Here is a 16670-nt window from a genome sequence, read left to right as displayed (position 1 = left end):
ATCTCAACCCCAATCCTAGTGCATGACATGGTAAGTGCTCACTACTGTTGCACGTCTATAGCAACAGCTCTGCTTGGAAAAAGAAAAAAAATGTGTTTATTAGCTTGTTTTTAAATAATATGGGTTAATGACTCGGGTGAGGAGCTGGCAGCAGAGTGATAATTTCATCTCCAGTGCATTTAGGGTAGGGGTGGGAGAAGCAATGGAGCTGTTCCCTGGGACTGAAGCTCAGGACAAGTGACAGAGGGCAGTTTGGGTCTGTGTAGGCAGTGTTTGCCTTTGATAATTAAAAGCCACAGCCCAGCTTTAGCTAATAGGAGCTCTGGCTGATTGCAGCTCTGGTGGTGACTGAGCTGCTGCTGTCTCTGTCCAAGCTAGAGCTGGTGGCTTGGAGAAACCTGCTGCTGTCTGGAGTTTTTGTTTAGTTTGGTTGAGTTTTGTGTGTTACCAGAGAGCAAAAGAGGAGATTTTTTTTTTCCTGCCAACTCCCCAGGTGTCCATCCATGCCTGTGCCCCAGCAGTGCATGAGGTCCCACTGAAAAGGTCACCAGGTACCAGTCCTTGGTTAACTCCCTGAATACCAGAAACCTGCAGGAACTTGGAAATTCAGGGATTTGTCTTCATGGATAGGAAGGAAACCAGCACAGTGGGGAGTGGTAACTGGGGGGGATGTGATGGGAAAGGTGCTGGAGCCTCATCCCAAGTGGCCATCTCCTCCTTCCTGTACTCCTCAGGAACTCTGGTACTCCTCTCCACTTCCCCCCAGAGAAATTTCTGTTCTAGAAAGGGCATTTTTAAATGCCTGTGTGGCAATTTGGCATTCCTCACCCAGGCAGAGGGAAGAGCCTTTGGTCACTGCAGGGGGACACTTGTCCATGAGTGTGTGTATGTTGTGGGTCAGAATTTTTCAAGGGGGTGGGGAGGCCACACTCAGCCTCGATGGATGGGCTGGGAGCACCAGTTTTTGCAGGCTGGGTCTGTGACTCTGTCATGGCACTGGTTTCTTAAGTGGGTGCCTGCTCCAGAGAAATGATTTGATGGTTTCAGAGTCAGAGTCATCAAGTACCCTGCAGCTAACAACATCTGGTTGCCTTAGCTACGTGAGTCATGGCAACACAGTGCAGAGCCAGGCAGGTCTGGGGGAGGATGGATAGGGCTCACACAGAGAAAAAAAAGGCAAGGAAATGGAGTTTTGGTGCTTGACCTCTGCTGTTCCTCTCCCCTGTGCCCACTGGAAGGACCTGCTTGCTTCCCTGCAAGATGCCTTTCGTCTCTGAGATCTCTGCCTGTCCCTGATGTGGCATCTGCCTCCCCAGGAGATGTGGGAGATCACTCTGCAGCTATCAGTCATTGCAGGGGACCAGTGTTCCCACTGCCATCGTGGTTTCATTCCTGACATTGCTCTGCCATCCCAAAGCTGTGCATCTGTCCCTGAGAGAGGATCTCTGATTTCACTGGTGTCACGCCAGCATCTCAGCAGCAGAGGAAAGTGGAGACTCCAGGCCATAAAACTTTTATTCTAATGATCTGAACGTGACATCTGTAGGGAAAAAAAGCTGGTTTACAGGACTGGCAGAGTAATCCTGCCAGCTGAATCTGATCAGTAACAGAGAAACACATGCTCTTGATTTGTTCATTGTTACCCTCCAAGTCTGCATTAGGACACTGGCTGCAGCCACAGGCAGAGAGCTGGAGCTCAGAGAGTGACCACTGGATCCCTTTGGAAACTTGACTCAAAAATCTCCTAAGCAGCAGTAAGTGAAGGGTTTGTGTTGCTACTGTGGAAAGGTTGTGAGGAGCAGCCTTTTCTTCATGCTTCTCATAATTTTTTTTCCATTTTTTCCCCATTTTCATATTCCTTACAATGTTTTGCTTTGTTGTGTTTTTTTTTTTTTAACTAAACTAATCCAGAATATCTCTGTGAATTATTTTTTTTTTTGTTATAGCTCCTTATTATTCTCCTCCTTCAGAAATGTCCTGGGACAAACTGGTACCATTGGGTCCCCCAGTAACTTCACTGGTCAAGTGGTGGCTGCTGGTCCCTCTGCAGGTAAGGACCTCCTGGAGGGACATGGGGCCCATCAGGGGAGATACCTTGGGAGGGTGCTCAGCCTCATTTTTGCACTATTTAGGTCTTTTCTTCAAGATGACCAAGTTCAGGTGAAACTCTTCCCTTAGGAGAAGCTCATTTAGAAAAGTCTCAGCCAGGAAGACGAAGGCCACCAAGGTTGTTTGTTTAATGATTGCAGCAAATGAAATGCAGCAAGGCTGGAATTTGGGGGTTAATTTAAACAAGGGCAGCAGCAGGAGCATCTTTGCTCAATCTGTGAGATTTTTTTTTTTTTGGTAACCTACGCAAGCCATGCATTAATCAGCAATATCACGTAGTCCCACTTGCTCAATTTACTAATATTTATCTGACTCAGACTCTTTTTTTCCTAAGCAGCTTGAAATGTCTCATCCCCCTGACTCAGTGTGTTACCATTACATGTTATAAACTGCTGCAGACAATCCTGGAGCTGTCTCCACGAGGGGCTGGGGAAAAAAAGATGTCATTTCCAGTAAGCTGGTCCTGGGTTGTGCTCTGGAAGAGGCAGCCAAATAAGGGAGGGTTTGTGCCAACCTGCTTAGGAGGTCTTCAGGCTCTTAGTTCAATACTGGGATTAAAAACTGGGGACAGGAAGGGGTGGAACTGTTTGGCTCTGTCTCTCCCCAGCAGGCTGGATGGAGTATGTTTTCCACTCTTGGACATTTTGTAGGTGCTTGGTTTGGTTACCAAAAATAAGGAAAAAAAGAGGCTTGTGTTCTATCTCATCTTTTGAGCTGTTGGACACACAGTTTCCTGCTCTGGTGCCCCACCTCACACAGGTCCCTCTGAGCCTCTTGGCTTGATTTCAATCCCATAGGGCAGAATTAAAGAGGTGGAAAGTTGTTGCAAGGTGAGTGTGTAGCTGGGCACAGTTTGGCTCCCCACTTGGAGGCACCTGGGATGGCTTCTCACATGGGCAAGGAGAGAGCTGAGCCATCAGGTCAGGTTAGGTTTGGCCCAGGACTCTTGTCTGAATGCTGGCAGAGCTGGACACAGCCTCTTCTCACAGTTGGCTTCATGAAGCACCAAAAAACACCTTGAGACCTTTGTGAGAGGGGGGGAGAGAGCCCCATTGTGTGGCTGCTCTGGGACCCAGACTGACTCAGTTCTTCCCCTTCTGCCAAGAGCATGGGAAGACCAGTGGCTTGCCCAACACTGCCCTGAACTCTGCATTATTTTACTGACCCCTTTGAATGCCATCAACATACTTTCATGTCTCACATGCTGAGGAGGTGGTTTAGGCTACAGCTCATGATGTGAAAAGGATGGGCCATTCCCCCTCTGAAGCGTTCAGTTTCCCAAACCAAGCTTGTTGGGGGAAATATTTGAGATATCTTCATTTTGCAGCAGCAGTAACAAATGTCTGAGAACTCAGGCCTGGCTGACACTGATGTGTTCTTGGCCTGTGAAGTCTCCAGTGACCAAAGCTCCTGTCAGGCAGCCTGACAGTGCCTGTCTGCTGCCACCCAGCCTCCTCTTACCCTGCTCTGCTACAGCACTAACATTTACTGGAGGCTATGAAGGGCCAAGCTTTTCAGTAACACCCTGACATCACACACCAAACTTGAAGGTAACTGCTTCAGATAACCTACCCTTGCTTTAAAAATCAGCAAAGTGGCTTTTAACCATCTTTGTTCCATTTTTATCAGCAGGTCCTCTCGAGCAGGATGCCCTGTGTCACATCCAGGCTGGTGAAGGGACTCGAGCACAGATCCTATGAGGAGAGGCTGAGGGAGCTGGGGGTGTTGAGGCTGGAGAAGAGGAGGCTCAGGGGAGACCTCATCACTCTCTACAACTCCCTGAAAGGAGGTTGGAGCCAGGGGGGGGTTGGGCTCTTTTCTCAGGCAACTCTCAGCAAGACAAGAGGGCAGGGTCTCAAGTTGTGCCAGTTGTGGATATTAGAAAGAATTTCTTTCTGGAGAGGGTGATCAGGCATTGGAATGGGCTGCCCAGGGAAGTAGTGGATTCTCCGTGTCTGGAGATATTTCAAAAGAGCCTGGATGTGGCACTGAGTGCCATGGGCTGGGAACTGCAGCGGGAGTGGATCAAGGGTTGGACTTGATGATCTCTGAGGTCCCTTCCAACCCAGCCAATTCTATGATTCTATGATCCCATGGCATTGCTGGGCTGTGCTGCCTGGTGTCACCATAGCTCATGTCCCTCTGTCCTGTCCTGACAGCAGATGACTGAGTTCCCTGCCTGATGCATCCTCCTGGCACTGCTTTTTGCCTTTATATATTTATATTTTTTTTTCACTACCAGTGAGTCAACTTGAAGACTTACCACTGAAAGGCATTGCAGGACTGCTTGACCACAACATCAGCAAACCTGAGGAAGATGAGGCCATGGTTCTGTCAGATTTGGGAAGTTTCCTGTCTCCAGGTAAGCTGGAGAGCCACCACAAATAAAACCCTGCAGTGCATCATTCCCAGCAGTGGGAGCAGTGGGCTGTGGGGAGGAGCTGGAAAAGCATCCTCTGTCTCCTGGGCAGCCCAGGTGTGTGGCAGGAGAGGCAGTGACACTAATGTCATGTTTCATATCTTCCTCTGGCTACCAAATTTTCTTCCTAAAGCAGAGACCCTGCTTTGTGGCAGGTGTCAAGGGAGGTTGTCCTCTCCTGAGGTTTTCCACTTCCTTCCCAGTGTTCCCATTTCTGTGAGCTTTACCTGCTACCATTTGCTTCCTGCTCCCTCTCCTAAGCCTGCACCCACAACCAGCTCTTCACCAGGGCAGAGGCTGAGGATGCCCCATTCCCTCACTGGCTGGAGGGATACAGGTATCTGATACAGTAAATTAAATAATAATAATAATAATACTTCCCATGCATCTGCTTTGGTTACTTCAAATAAATCTGAAAACAATGAGAAAGGAAAAAAAAACCCTAAAATTATGAGATTAAAAAGGAGAAGGCAAATCAGCAATGTGGATTTTTCCAGTTCTGATTGACTTCCCAAACCTAACATGTCACTGATTTATTTCTCCACTCCAGCCACCAAATAAACACGGATGGGGTGAGTTGAACAGCCCAGGGCCACTGAATTTGTTGTTTATAAAGTCTGGGTGCCACCAGCTGGTACCTGTCCTTTGTCTTTTGGGTGATACAGCACGGGGCAGCAGCAGATGTGCAGTGCCCAGCAGTATCTGCAGGTGGGTCTGGCATGTAAAACCAAATTTTCTCTTTTCCTGCTGGTTACCCAGCCTGTCTTATGTTCAAACACCCAGCCCCACCTCGGCAAATATTTGCAATAATGGGATGGGGTGGGATGGGATGGGATGGGGACAGCAGCCAAGCATCAGCGATGCTCGTTGTCACCTCCCAACAGTCCCCAAGCTGCTTGGCTGAGCCAGGAGGTGGGAAATGGAAACTCTAAGTCATAAAAAGCTCAGGATTTGGTTGGATTTTTTTCCTGTTTTGATGGCAGAGAGAAAGGGGTTTGCTGAACCCTCTGAGAGCAAAAGCCAAGCAGTTCTGGAGATGGCCCTGAGCCTGGGGACAGGGTGGCCCTGGGGCATCCTGTGCTGGTGCTGCTGAAGGCACTGGTGACTGCAGCCTTTACGAGTGGAAAAAAAGATGAAGGGAGAAAGTTTGTGATAAAGCAGGGAGGCAGTTAAAGGGAGGAAATGAGAGCACTTGGCCTGTAACCTTGGCTCCCTGGGGACAAGCCAAAAATAAATTTCCCTGGAGCTGGGGCAGTCTGTGCCCAGGTTAAAGCCCCCGAGTGAGGGGCAGGGGAAAGCACCCCTGGCACACATGGAAAGGGCAGAGATGCATCACCCAGCCAAGGGCATCCTGCTGCTTTTCTGCTGGCTGCTTTGTCCTCCCCCTTCCTGGGATTTGGCACCCACACCTTCCCCTTTGTGCTCACCATCAGCTCAGAGGGGCCTGGTACAGCTCTGAGGGGAAAAGTTATTTTCATTAAGCTGAAAAGAGAGGAACCCTGCTAATGCTGTCTGATAGCTTAAAACACAGAATTTCCCTTCCTGTTGTGTATTCACTGACTGCTTGCTGGGCCAAATGTCATAAAAGCTTACCTATTAACCCCAAATCAGCCATGTCCTCTGGAAGAGGGGTCCTTTCTCTAAGCAAAGATATCTCTGACTGCCATTTCCCACCCTGGGATGGGTTTATCCCAGCTTTTCTGGAGGTGCTGTAACCAGAGGGGTTGTCACAACAGGGAAGAAATGCTCTGGGTTCATTCTCTCCTCAATTAATTTATTAATAGTTGGATATTTAAAGCATTGAGTCCTGCTGGCTGGGCAGCTTGCAGGGTTGGGCAGTAACCTCCAAACGGAGCCAAATGAGTTAAAAGCCTTGGCAGGCTGCCAGGATGACTAAGTCATTTTTCCAGCCTTACTGCAGCAGGAAGCAAAGTCAGGGAGCCCGAACCCATTTCCCATAATTGGAAAACCTTGGCCAGAACCAAGGGATCCAGGGCTGCAGCAAAAAAAAACAAAACTGGGGTGGGCTGTGGGTGCCCTTGAGGGCCATGGGCAGGGCCATGGGAGAGGAGCACACCTGTGTGTGCTTTGTAAAAAAGACTCTGATGAACAGAAATAGCAAATCACTCATTTGGCCAAAATCCTGGCAAATGAGGCTGGAGTTTCCAGCACAGACACTGCCAGCCCAGTTTCATTGCTAAGGTTTTCCTAAAAGCTTCTTGAGGCTCCCATCCACACATCTCCTTCCTTAGCTTTTCTCACAAGTGAGAAGTGGAGTGAGAAGCTGTGTGAAAACAGGAGAAATGTTTGGTTTCAGTGAGTCCATCTCCTCCCTTCCTTCCCCTCCAGCCTCCCAGCAGGGATGCAGCAGCATCCCTTGTTTGCCTGGGCACTGCCAGGATCACTCATTCCCTAATATGAGTCTTCTCTTCCAGACAGGACTTATCTGCAGCCACTCCAGCAATGCCTGATGACAACTGAGCTCCCTGTGCTCATGATTTCTTTACCCTCCCTCACCATCATCACCAGATGTTGCTGGGGAAGAGGCGATGGAAGAGGAGAGCCAGGCAGCTGTCCTGGCATCACTCAAGCTCATTCCCTGGGCCAAAGCCTCCCCAGTGCTGGGATTCTTGGCTCCAGCTGACCTCTGAGCACATTTCTTTGCAGCATGGCACACCCACAGCCTGGCCTTGCCTGCTTTGACAACTCATGGCTGATAAGAGAAGGACCTTGAGCCTTATCTTTTGGTGACTCAGTTGCCTCTGCCATGGGAAACCAGGGGCAGGAGGTTCTGAACCACATCTGCTCCCAGAAATCCCCTTTAGCCACAGCCATTCAGCCCATCATCACCTCTGGTGCCTCACTGGTTTCTTCTGCTGCTCCTCTGACAACACAAAGCAAGGTAATAACAGCAATGCCAATGCCCAGTTTGGTTCCCCCTGTTCAGAGCTGAACTGAGTTGGCACAAAAACATAAAAGTCCTCTGTGTGCCACCAAGCCTTGGGTGGCCAATCTCATTGCATCTTTCCCAGCTCCCCAAAGGCATCTCCAGGTGTCCCAGAGCTGCAGGGCAGCTCATCCACATCCTGCCACCAGTTCAGGAACAGGGACCCCTGGACACACCTCCTGGCTCTGGGGGCTTTGGGTGTTTTCCAGCAGAGGGAAGGGAGGTCCCCAGACTGGTGTAGGATGCTTGGCAGCACCATGGTCCCACAGGAGTTGTGGGGTTCTGTGTTACCACAGAGGAAAAACCCTCTCCCAGGTGTGGTGTGTGCCTGGGGAGTCACCACCCCATGTTGCCACCACCATGGCCACTGGGGCAGCTCTTATATTTCCCTCAGGCTCCTCACAGCCATATTTTCCCCCTACATTCTATGCATTCTATAGCTGTATGCACCCCCTCCATGTGCACTGACACCAGCACCCCGTGCCTGGGGTGCCCAGCACCCCGTGGCTACAGCAGCAGCTGGCTGCAGGTGTTGGCTGGGCAAGGATGGGGACAAGGACAAGGATGATGAGGGGTGCTCTGCCCCCAGGGGAGAGCTGACCCCCAGCATCCTGTTCCCCAGCCTGAGGTGGGAGGAGGGTGGTTTTATTTTCATTCCCCATAAAGTGGCTGTCACAAGTCATCTTGAATCATGAGTGATTTCTCATCTGAGAGTAATCAGGGGAGAGGAGGGGGATAAAAGCCTGGTGGGCAAGCTGGGAAGAGGGGTGGGGGTGCAGCCATCCCCGTGGGAGGGAGATTGCCCCAAAAGCCAGGTTGGGACTGAGGATGGGTGGGGGAATCAAGGCCAAGGAAGTTTTGTTGAGCATGGGGGATCCCGAGGAAAGGGAGCAGGAAGGCAGGGAGCAGGGGTGTGTTCCTGGGGGAGGGATTGAGCCCCAGCCTTCAAAGGGAGGAGGTTCTGGCTTGGCTCTGACTGCTGGACCAGGCCCAGCTCTTGCGTGCTGCTCCCATCCGGGCACCCCAAAAAGCAGGTTTCACTTCTCCCCATTAAAGGCAACTTTGTTCTCCCACCTGGCAGAGGGCTGGGGTCACCATCCAGCACAGGGTGACTCAGCCTGTCCCACACACAGCCCTGGCTGGGTTTGCCAAGCAGGAAGCTCACCCATGGCACAGAAACACCTTGGACTTTGCCTCCTTTAGTTTTTTTTTCCTTTCACTTTTTTTTTTTTCCTTTCCCTTTTTTATCCTTTCCCTTTTTTTTCCCACTCACTCCAGGGAGTGGCAGCAGGCAGGTGACAGCCCCAGCTCCCTGCCTGCTCGAGGGTAGTGATGCCTTGGCCACCCAGACAGGTTGCCTGTGGCTAGCAGCTCAGTGGTCCCAGGGCCACCCAATGAGTGCCAGCCAGGGACAGAGCAAGCCCTGAGGGTGCAGTGCAGCCACCAAGCTGCCAGGTTGTAGTGGAATCATAGAATCATAGAATAGGCTGGGTTGGAAGGGACCTCAGAGATCATCAAGTCCAACCCTTGATCCACTCCCGCTGCAGTTCCCAGCCCATGGCACTCAGTGCCACATCCAGGCTCTTTGGAAATATCTCCAGACACGGAGAATCCACTACTTCCCTGGGCAGCCCATTCCAATGCCTGATCACCCTCTCCAGAAAGAAATTCTTTCTCATCTCCAACCTAAACCTCCCCTGGCACAACTTGAGACCCTGCCCTCTTGTCTTGCTGAGAGTTGCCTGGGAAAAGAGCCCAACCCCCCCCTGGCTCCAACCTCCTTTCAGGGAGTTGTAGAGAGTGATGAGGTCTCCCCTGAGCCTCCTCTTCTCCAGCCTCAACACCCCCAGCTCCCTCAGAATGAGGCAATGAGGCAATCAGGTGTGGCTAATTACAAGGAGGGAGGCATGAGCCCAATTAAGGCTGACCCCAACTGCGCATGAGCAGGATTGGGCAGCCAATAAAAGGTGAGCTTCAGAGGGGATGCCCAGCTCATTCTGGAGCAGCCAGAGGAGGAGCTGAGCTGAGCTGAGCTGAGCTGAGCCGAGCCTGGAGCAGAAGCACCCAACAAGGCCAGCCACATCTAAAGGCAGCAAGATGGGAGCACTGCTTGTGCACCCCAACAAGAACACCTGCTTGACTTCGAAGCGCCGTGCCCCAAGGAAGGTTCTGTCTGCTCCAGTCCTTACTTTTGTAACACCTTGGAAGGACAGCATTGGTTTCCAGAGGCTCCAATGTGCATCCCTCAATCTGCACGAATGGATGTGCACAGCTGCACTACACAGTGCATCCTTCCCTGCTGTGCTCCAAGTGCTGATCTGCACATCCCTCCAGGGACTGGCCCCCTGGCAAGGAGACCTGATGAGAAAAGGGTTACTCGAATTTTCCATCTGGTAGGAGCCATCTCTTGCATTTCTAGTTCTGACAGGAGGTGGTTCCTTTCCCTTATTCCTTGCCCCTTTATTCCTGTCCTGACCCTGCCATTCCACTTTCCCTCAGACCCTTTGCACCAAGCACCACTCATGCCCAGTTGGGGTTGGCCTTAATTGGGCACAGCTGGGTTAGGCCTTAATTAGGCACAGGTGGGATAGGCCTTAATTGGGCACAGGGGGGCTTGGCACAAGCTCCCACCTCCCACCTTGTAATTAGCCACACCTGATTGCCTCATTGCCTCATTTCACTGCACCAGGTTTTTGTCTTCACCATTTTGGTCTCCAGCAGGAAAGTGAAATGTGGGGAGGAAGGAGAGCTCAGAGCTTGGGGCTGCAACAGGGGGAGAAGCCCCAGCTCAGCATTTAGCACTTTTTTCTTCCACATGCCCCCAGTTTTTCCCTTTCTGGGCACACATTAGGGCAGATGGCCAAGGGGAGCCCTAGAGAGAGATGCAATAGTCCCAGAGTTGGGTGTGAGGGGTGATGGGGAGGGGGTTTGTGTCAGGGTGCAGCTGTCTGCTGCTGAGCATGAATGGAATACAGAATAGAGAATAAAATAGAAAATAGGGACTAGAACGAGAAAAGAGAATAAAATAGAAAATAGAATAGAAGCTAGAAAAAAAGAATAGAAAATAGAAAAAAAAAAAGAAGATAGAAAATAGAATAGTAAATAGAAACTGGAATAGAATAAAATAGAAAATAGAAAATAGAAAATAGGAAAAAAGAATAGAATAGAAAAGAGAAAATAGAAGAATAGAATAGAAAAGAAAATAAAATAGAAAATAGAAAAAATAGAATAAAAATAGAAGAATAGAATAGAATGATAGAGTAAAATAGAAAATTAAAAATAGAATAGGAAATAGAATAGAATAGAATAAAAAACCCAGAGTGAGATAGAAAATAAAAAAAAAATAATAGAATAGAATAGAATAGAATAGAATAGAATAGAATAGAATAAAAAAACCAGAGTGAAATAGAAAATTAAAAAAAATAGAATAGAATAGAATAGAATAGAATAGAATAAAAAAACCAGAGTGAAATAGAAAATTAAAAAAAATAGAATAGAATAGAATAGAATAGAATAGAATAGAATAGAATAGAATAGAATAGAATAGAATAGAAAAACCAGAGTGAAATAGAAAATAAAAAAATGAATAGAATAGAATAGAATAGAATAGAATAGAATAGAATAGAATAGAATAGAATAGAATAGAATAGAATAGAATAGAAAAACCAGAGTGAAATAGAAAATAAAAAAATGAATAGAATAGAATAGAATAGAATAGAATAGAATAGAATAAAAAACCAGAGTGAAATAGAAAATAAAAAAAGAATAGAATAGAATAGAATAGAATAGAATAGAATAGAATAGAAATTGTTGAGTTTCTCATTTTATTTGTGTTTTAACATCCAACTCCTGTGCCAGCAGCTCCTCTGCCAACCCCCCCCGCCCCCCCGCAGTATTTTTCCCAGGAGGTGTTTCTGGCTGGTGCTGTGTGTGTGGAGGTCTCAGTTTGGCTTTGGAGCGTTTTTGGGGTTTGAGGTTTTTTTTAAAAAACTCTTCTTCTTTGCTTCTTCGATGTTCCGGCTCCATGCCCCAAAAAGCTGCTTGCATCTTGCCTGCTGGTGCCGGGGAAGCCTGAAAGGCTGAGAGTGTGGCCAGGAGGCAGCTGACTTGGACCTGCTCCCATCCCATCCCAGAGCCCTCTGGACAGGCTCTGCCAGCCTGAGACGGGGGGGTACAACAGGGGACACCCCCAGACCCTGATGTCCGTGTCCTGAGTTCTCAACTATTGGGTGCTGGTGTCCCACCCCCATCCCCGCCTCCTCTGCACCGCCCCCTCGGTTAATTATCAATTGAAATCGTGTTAATTGTCTCTTCATTAAGGCCAATTAAAGCCTGGCTGGGGAGGGAGGAGTTAGCGCATTTTGCAACTCTGCGCGGGGCTGAGCAAGCGCGGAGCTCAGAGCCGGTCCCTGCTTTGCCTTCCCCCAACCTCCGGGACCTGAAACCGGAACCGGGGTGGAACGGGGCGGGCGGGTTCCTGCAGACTGGTTGGGCTGGGTCCTGGGAGAGGCTCCAGCATGCCAGGGTGGGAAAAAAAAAGGGCAGGATGCCTCCTTTTCCTCCTCCTCCCTCCTGCCTTGTGGCCACAGGAATGGAGGAGGAGGAAGAGGAGGAGGAGGAAGAGGAGGAGGAGGGATGCTCTGGGGGCATGGGATGAAGGCTGGTAATTCCCCGTGGCTGGGCTGCAGCTCTGCCTTTTGGTCTCCATGTCTCAGGGATGCTTCCAAGCCAGCAGCAGCTCTTCACCTGGAATGGCCACACGGGTGATCTCCCCCTTTTCCCAGTTCTTACCCTCCGGGATGGGCTCAACACTGAGAAGGCTCCTCCTGTGCTGTCCCCAGCTGTAACAGGCAGGAGGTCACAGGAGGCTCAGTGCCCAAAGGAATTTTTTATTTGTAGCCTCTTCAGCCTCAACAGGAGACAGGACCCAAAATCCCCCCATCCCCAGAAGGCATCAGACAAAGCATGGACCACCCAAAGGGAGGCTCCTCCATCCCCTCTTCTCCTGAGCCAGAAGATCCCAACTCAAGCCAAGCCACCTCCACAACTGCAGGGGTTTCCTTTGCACATGCTTTTTTTGCACCCACCACACTTGCCTACATTTTGACCCAAATCCTGTTTATTAACCTTTTTTAAATTATTATTTTATTTTTGTGTAATAGTCCAGTGTTCTTGGTAGGCACTCTCCCCTCAAAAATCTCCTTTTTGATCTTTTCACAGGCTAAGCACCAATTCATCCTACATAAATCTCAGCTTGCAAGTACATAATTTATTTTTCCTTGCTTTTTTGAAGCGGGGAGAGATGAAACAGCAGCACCAGCAGTTATATCTTAATTGGGTTTTCTCTGCATCAAAAAGCCTTGAACTATTCACTTGTGTGCAGGAGCTCTGTGACCTTTATGGCAAATGCTTTAACTCTCCTAACAAGTTATATCCCATCGCTGACTTGAGGAGTTTGCTTTGGTAGTGGCTCCAAAACTAATTTTGTACCCAACCCTTCTTCTCTTCTGCTCTTTGTCTCCAAGTAAATGAAAGAGTTTCAAAAGCACCTCAAGTCAGGAGCCTGAAAAGGAAGAAGGAAGACTACATAATTGGGTAGAATGAAAAAATCATATTAAAAAAAATGAAAAAAACCCACCCAAATCCCTCCAAAGTGTGACCTTACCAGTGCTGGCCAAGTAGATGTTAATGCCAAAACACCAAGGAATGTTCTTCAATTACCCCTAGAAGGTGGCTGAGCCTTCACTTAATAACCAACAGAGTGAACCTGCTTTGCAAAAAACATCAGTTTAACAGCTCAAAAAGAACATTTGCACAGTGCTAAGATTTGCATCAGTGATAAAACAATGGCCCCTCTTTTTCACCATCACCCTATGCTGTTTGGTTAATGCCCCAACCTGGGGCAAATTGTTATATATATATATATATATATATGGGTTGTTTTTTTTTTCTCTTTGGCTCCCATTGCATAAGAAGCAAATTCCTTTGCCTATCATTTCATTCCTCTCCAGCCTCTTCCCCAGGCTGGGATGGGTCTGGTATCAGTTCCGTTGAACTTGCAGATGCTGGAGGCAAGGAGCCAGGCAGGGGTGAGTCAGGATGAGGCCCCAGCACTGCTGACAATCAACTCCTTTGGGAAAAAAAATTTGCTAGGAGGATTTTGGGTTTGGTTTTTGTTGGTTTTTTTGTTTGGTTTGGGTTTTTTTTTTCATTTTTTTTTCCAGCACAAGACTTACCCAGGAAGGCTCCTACAAGCCAGAAGGCTACAGAGTGATGCTGGCAACTGGAGAGCAAGCTCACCAGGTTGTGTTAACCTGGTTTGGCATCCCCAGGAGGTGTCCAGATTCCCACGGTAAAAAGGAGAGGGGAAGGCAGCTTGTGCAAGAGAGGTGGAGCCTTGTGCTTGTGTAATGGTGAGGTGAACACCAGGAGAGGAAAGCTGGTCTGGAAACAAAAGCTGCCACTTGGCAAACAGCTCAGCCTTCATTCACACGATGCTTCATTAACAGCTCACAGGCTTGGATTGGTTTCCTCATTGATTTAATTTTTTTTCTTTTTTTTTTTTTTTTTTTTGGGTTTCCCTGTCAAATCAGAGTCTCTTACAGTATTTATTGTGTGGGCTTCCTGGTCCACAAGAGGCTGGAGGTATTTAGGTCAGCAATAGAAGGATATGGGGAAAAAATAGCTCTGGCTGCTATTATTTTGATGGGTATGAACTAACTGAGGAGGTTCCTCCATGCACAAGTCACACAAGTCACAGCTCTGATGACAGCTGCTGCTTGCACCCTGACTGTAGCAGAAAACATGGGCAAGGAAGGTAAAAAATGTGAGGACTTCAGCTCAAGGGGAGGAGTCCTGAGCAGATACTACAGTGAGAAAGAATCAGTGCCTCCCAGACTTACCTTAGAAATCACACAGATACCCACGGGAAGATGCAGAGGATAAAGCTGCAACCATGCAGCACTTCAGTTTCTCACACATTTACAGCAGACTGACAGGAGGCGATTTGCAGGAACCCCAAGAAATCTTCATGTTCTTCCAAAAGCCACACAAGGGGGACACAGAAAGCCACCACATCACGGGAAGTTCAGCAGTGGCTCCCACTGAGCTGCAGAATTCCCTACTTACCCTTTCATGTCCAACTGGCTTTTTTCTGGCTGAGTTTCCATCCGGGCTCAAGCTAAGCTGTTTCAGGAGAAGGTGCACATTTCAAGTGGAAGTTCACAAGGTTATGGTGTTACCTCAGCCAGCCAGGACACGTCCCACACCTGAAACTCTCCTCCTGAATTGCCAAGCTGAGAAAAAACCCCAGCGATTTTCTGGTGCTGGAAGCAGCCTGCCCACCTCCCCCACCCTCCTCTCCTCCTGCCCTGTGCTGAGCTGGCTCCCTCAGCAAGACCTCATTTGTTTGAGGAACTGCCATCAAGGCAGCATTTAACTGAGGATGAATTTCTTATGAGGATCTTTTCTTTTCAAACAGGAAAAGCCTGTTTAATGAGCAGAGTGGAAAGGCTCAAAGACCCATTTTCATTTTTCCAGCTACCACAAACCCTCCCCAGATAGCAAAGCCCAGATAACTGATTTTGCTGAGATGGAACTTGCAAACCTTCAGCTCTCAGCTACCCTAAACACCAGGAGGTCCACAAACAGGACTGAAAGGTTCTGGAAACACCACAGCCTGGCTGGAAACAGTGTTTGCCCTTTGTTTCTGTATCAGGTAGGAGACAGAGAGCAGCATTAATCACACTGCAGCCCCAGTAGGCAACATCCCACAATAATCTCACTTGGAGCACTTCCAGCTGCTTCAACTTTCAGATCCAGAAATGGAGCTTTTTTTTTCCTCCCTCCCCTCAAATGAGAAGCTGCATCAAAAGAGCACGTTCCCACAGACTCAACTGCACTTTCTTTTATCAGGCTGCTGCGATGGTAATCAGGGGTGGATGCATGCAGACTCACTTTTTTTTGGCATCACCTCACTATTTTGAGAACTTCCCACCTTAACTTTGCATAAGGACCCCAAGTTATTTGTCTCGTGGCACAGTACTCCAATGCTGATCTGTTTTAAAATTTATTTTCTAACAGTTAATCACTTTTCACTTGCTTTTTGCTCATCTGTACTCCCTGTATTTTCCACCCAGCTTGTCCAGCTGGGTTCTGGCAACCAGCCCACCCCTTCCCCATACTCTTTTCTGCTAAAGGAGTGAGCTGAGCTGTTCAAGTACCTGTTACTTTTTCCAGTAAACAAATTCTATAAATAACTGCCTGAAGAGAGGCCAAGGAAATGTTCATCTGTGCCATTACCAGCCCCATCTGTAATGGGAAGTGCACAGCTGGGTTCTGACAAGATCTGTTTTCTATGAGGCTGCCTTGACTGGCATTAACTCTGCTTTCACAAATCCCAGCTTTCCCACTGCTTTCCTGAGGATGAAGATTCATCAGACACCCACCTTAGGCAGCTTCTTAACCAGGCACCTCGTTTGCACTCCCTGAGTTCTGGCACATTTCCTCTGCATGTTCTGGAAATTCCCGTTTTCTCAAAATTAAAGTTAGCCTTTCAGGATTCATGCACATAAATTACTTCAGTGTGCTCATTTGCAGATGTTTATCACCAGGCAGCAGCACTCCTGTTTAACCATGTAGTGGAAAGTACCTTGAAGGATGGAGGAAACTCCTTTGATTTCTTGTGATGGAAAAAAAGGAAAAAAAAAAAGGCAGCTCAAATCTGTTTGATGTGCTCAGCATCACTGCCACTTACTCACAAGTTTGCCCAGCTGCAAATGCCACTCACTGTCCCTCTCCTCTTCAGCCATTCCTTGGACCTGTTCCCTGTTCCTGCAGTTGTACACTGGAATAGAACCACTGGTTACAAACCCTTATTTTTACTTTTCATAAAAATTAAAATACAGAACCTATTCTTGGCCTAACACAGTCACATAAGCACTAATAATCCAAGGTACCACAGTGGGAATATCTTAAGACATCATAAACCAGTTTATGTCCCTCACCACCTCTTTTAGTCCACAACTACATTGATCATATGGAACCTTTAATGACCATCTCCTTAAAAAAATAAAAAACCCCAAATCCTCCAAAACACTCCAGACTGTTTACTTGCAAATTGAGCAAGTATGGTCAGATTTACAAAGAACTCCACAATATTACAAGGACTCCTTCTCTTTGGCTTTGGACAACAAA

The sequence above is a fragment of the Calypte anna genome, chromosome 5, assembly GCF_003957555.1.
Source record: "Calypte anna isolate BGI_N300 chromosome 5, bCalAnn1_v1.p, whole genome shotgun sequence".
NCBI classification, from domain to species: Eukaryota; Metazoa; Chordata; class Aves; order Apodiformes; family Trochilidae; genus Calypte; species Calypte anna.
Note: the sequence above shows the minus strand (reverse complement) of the source record.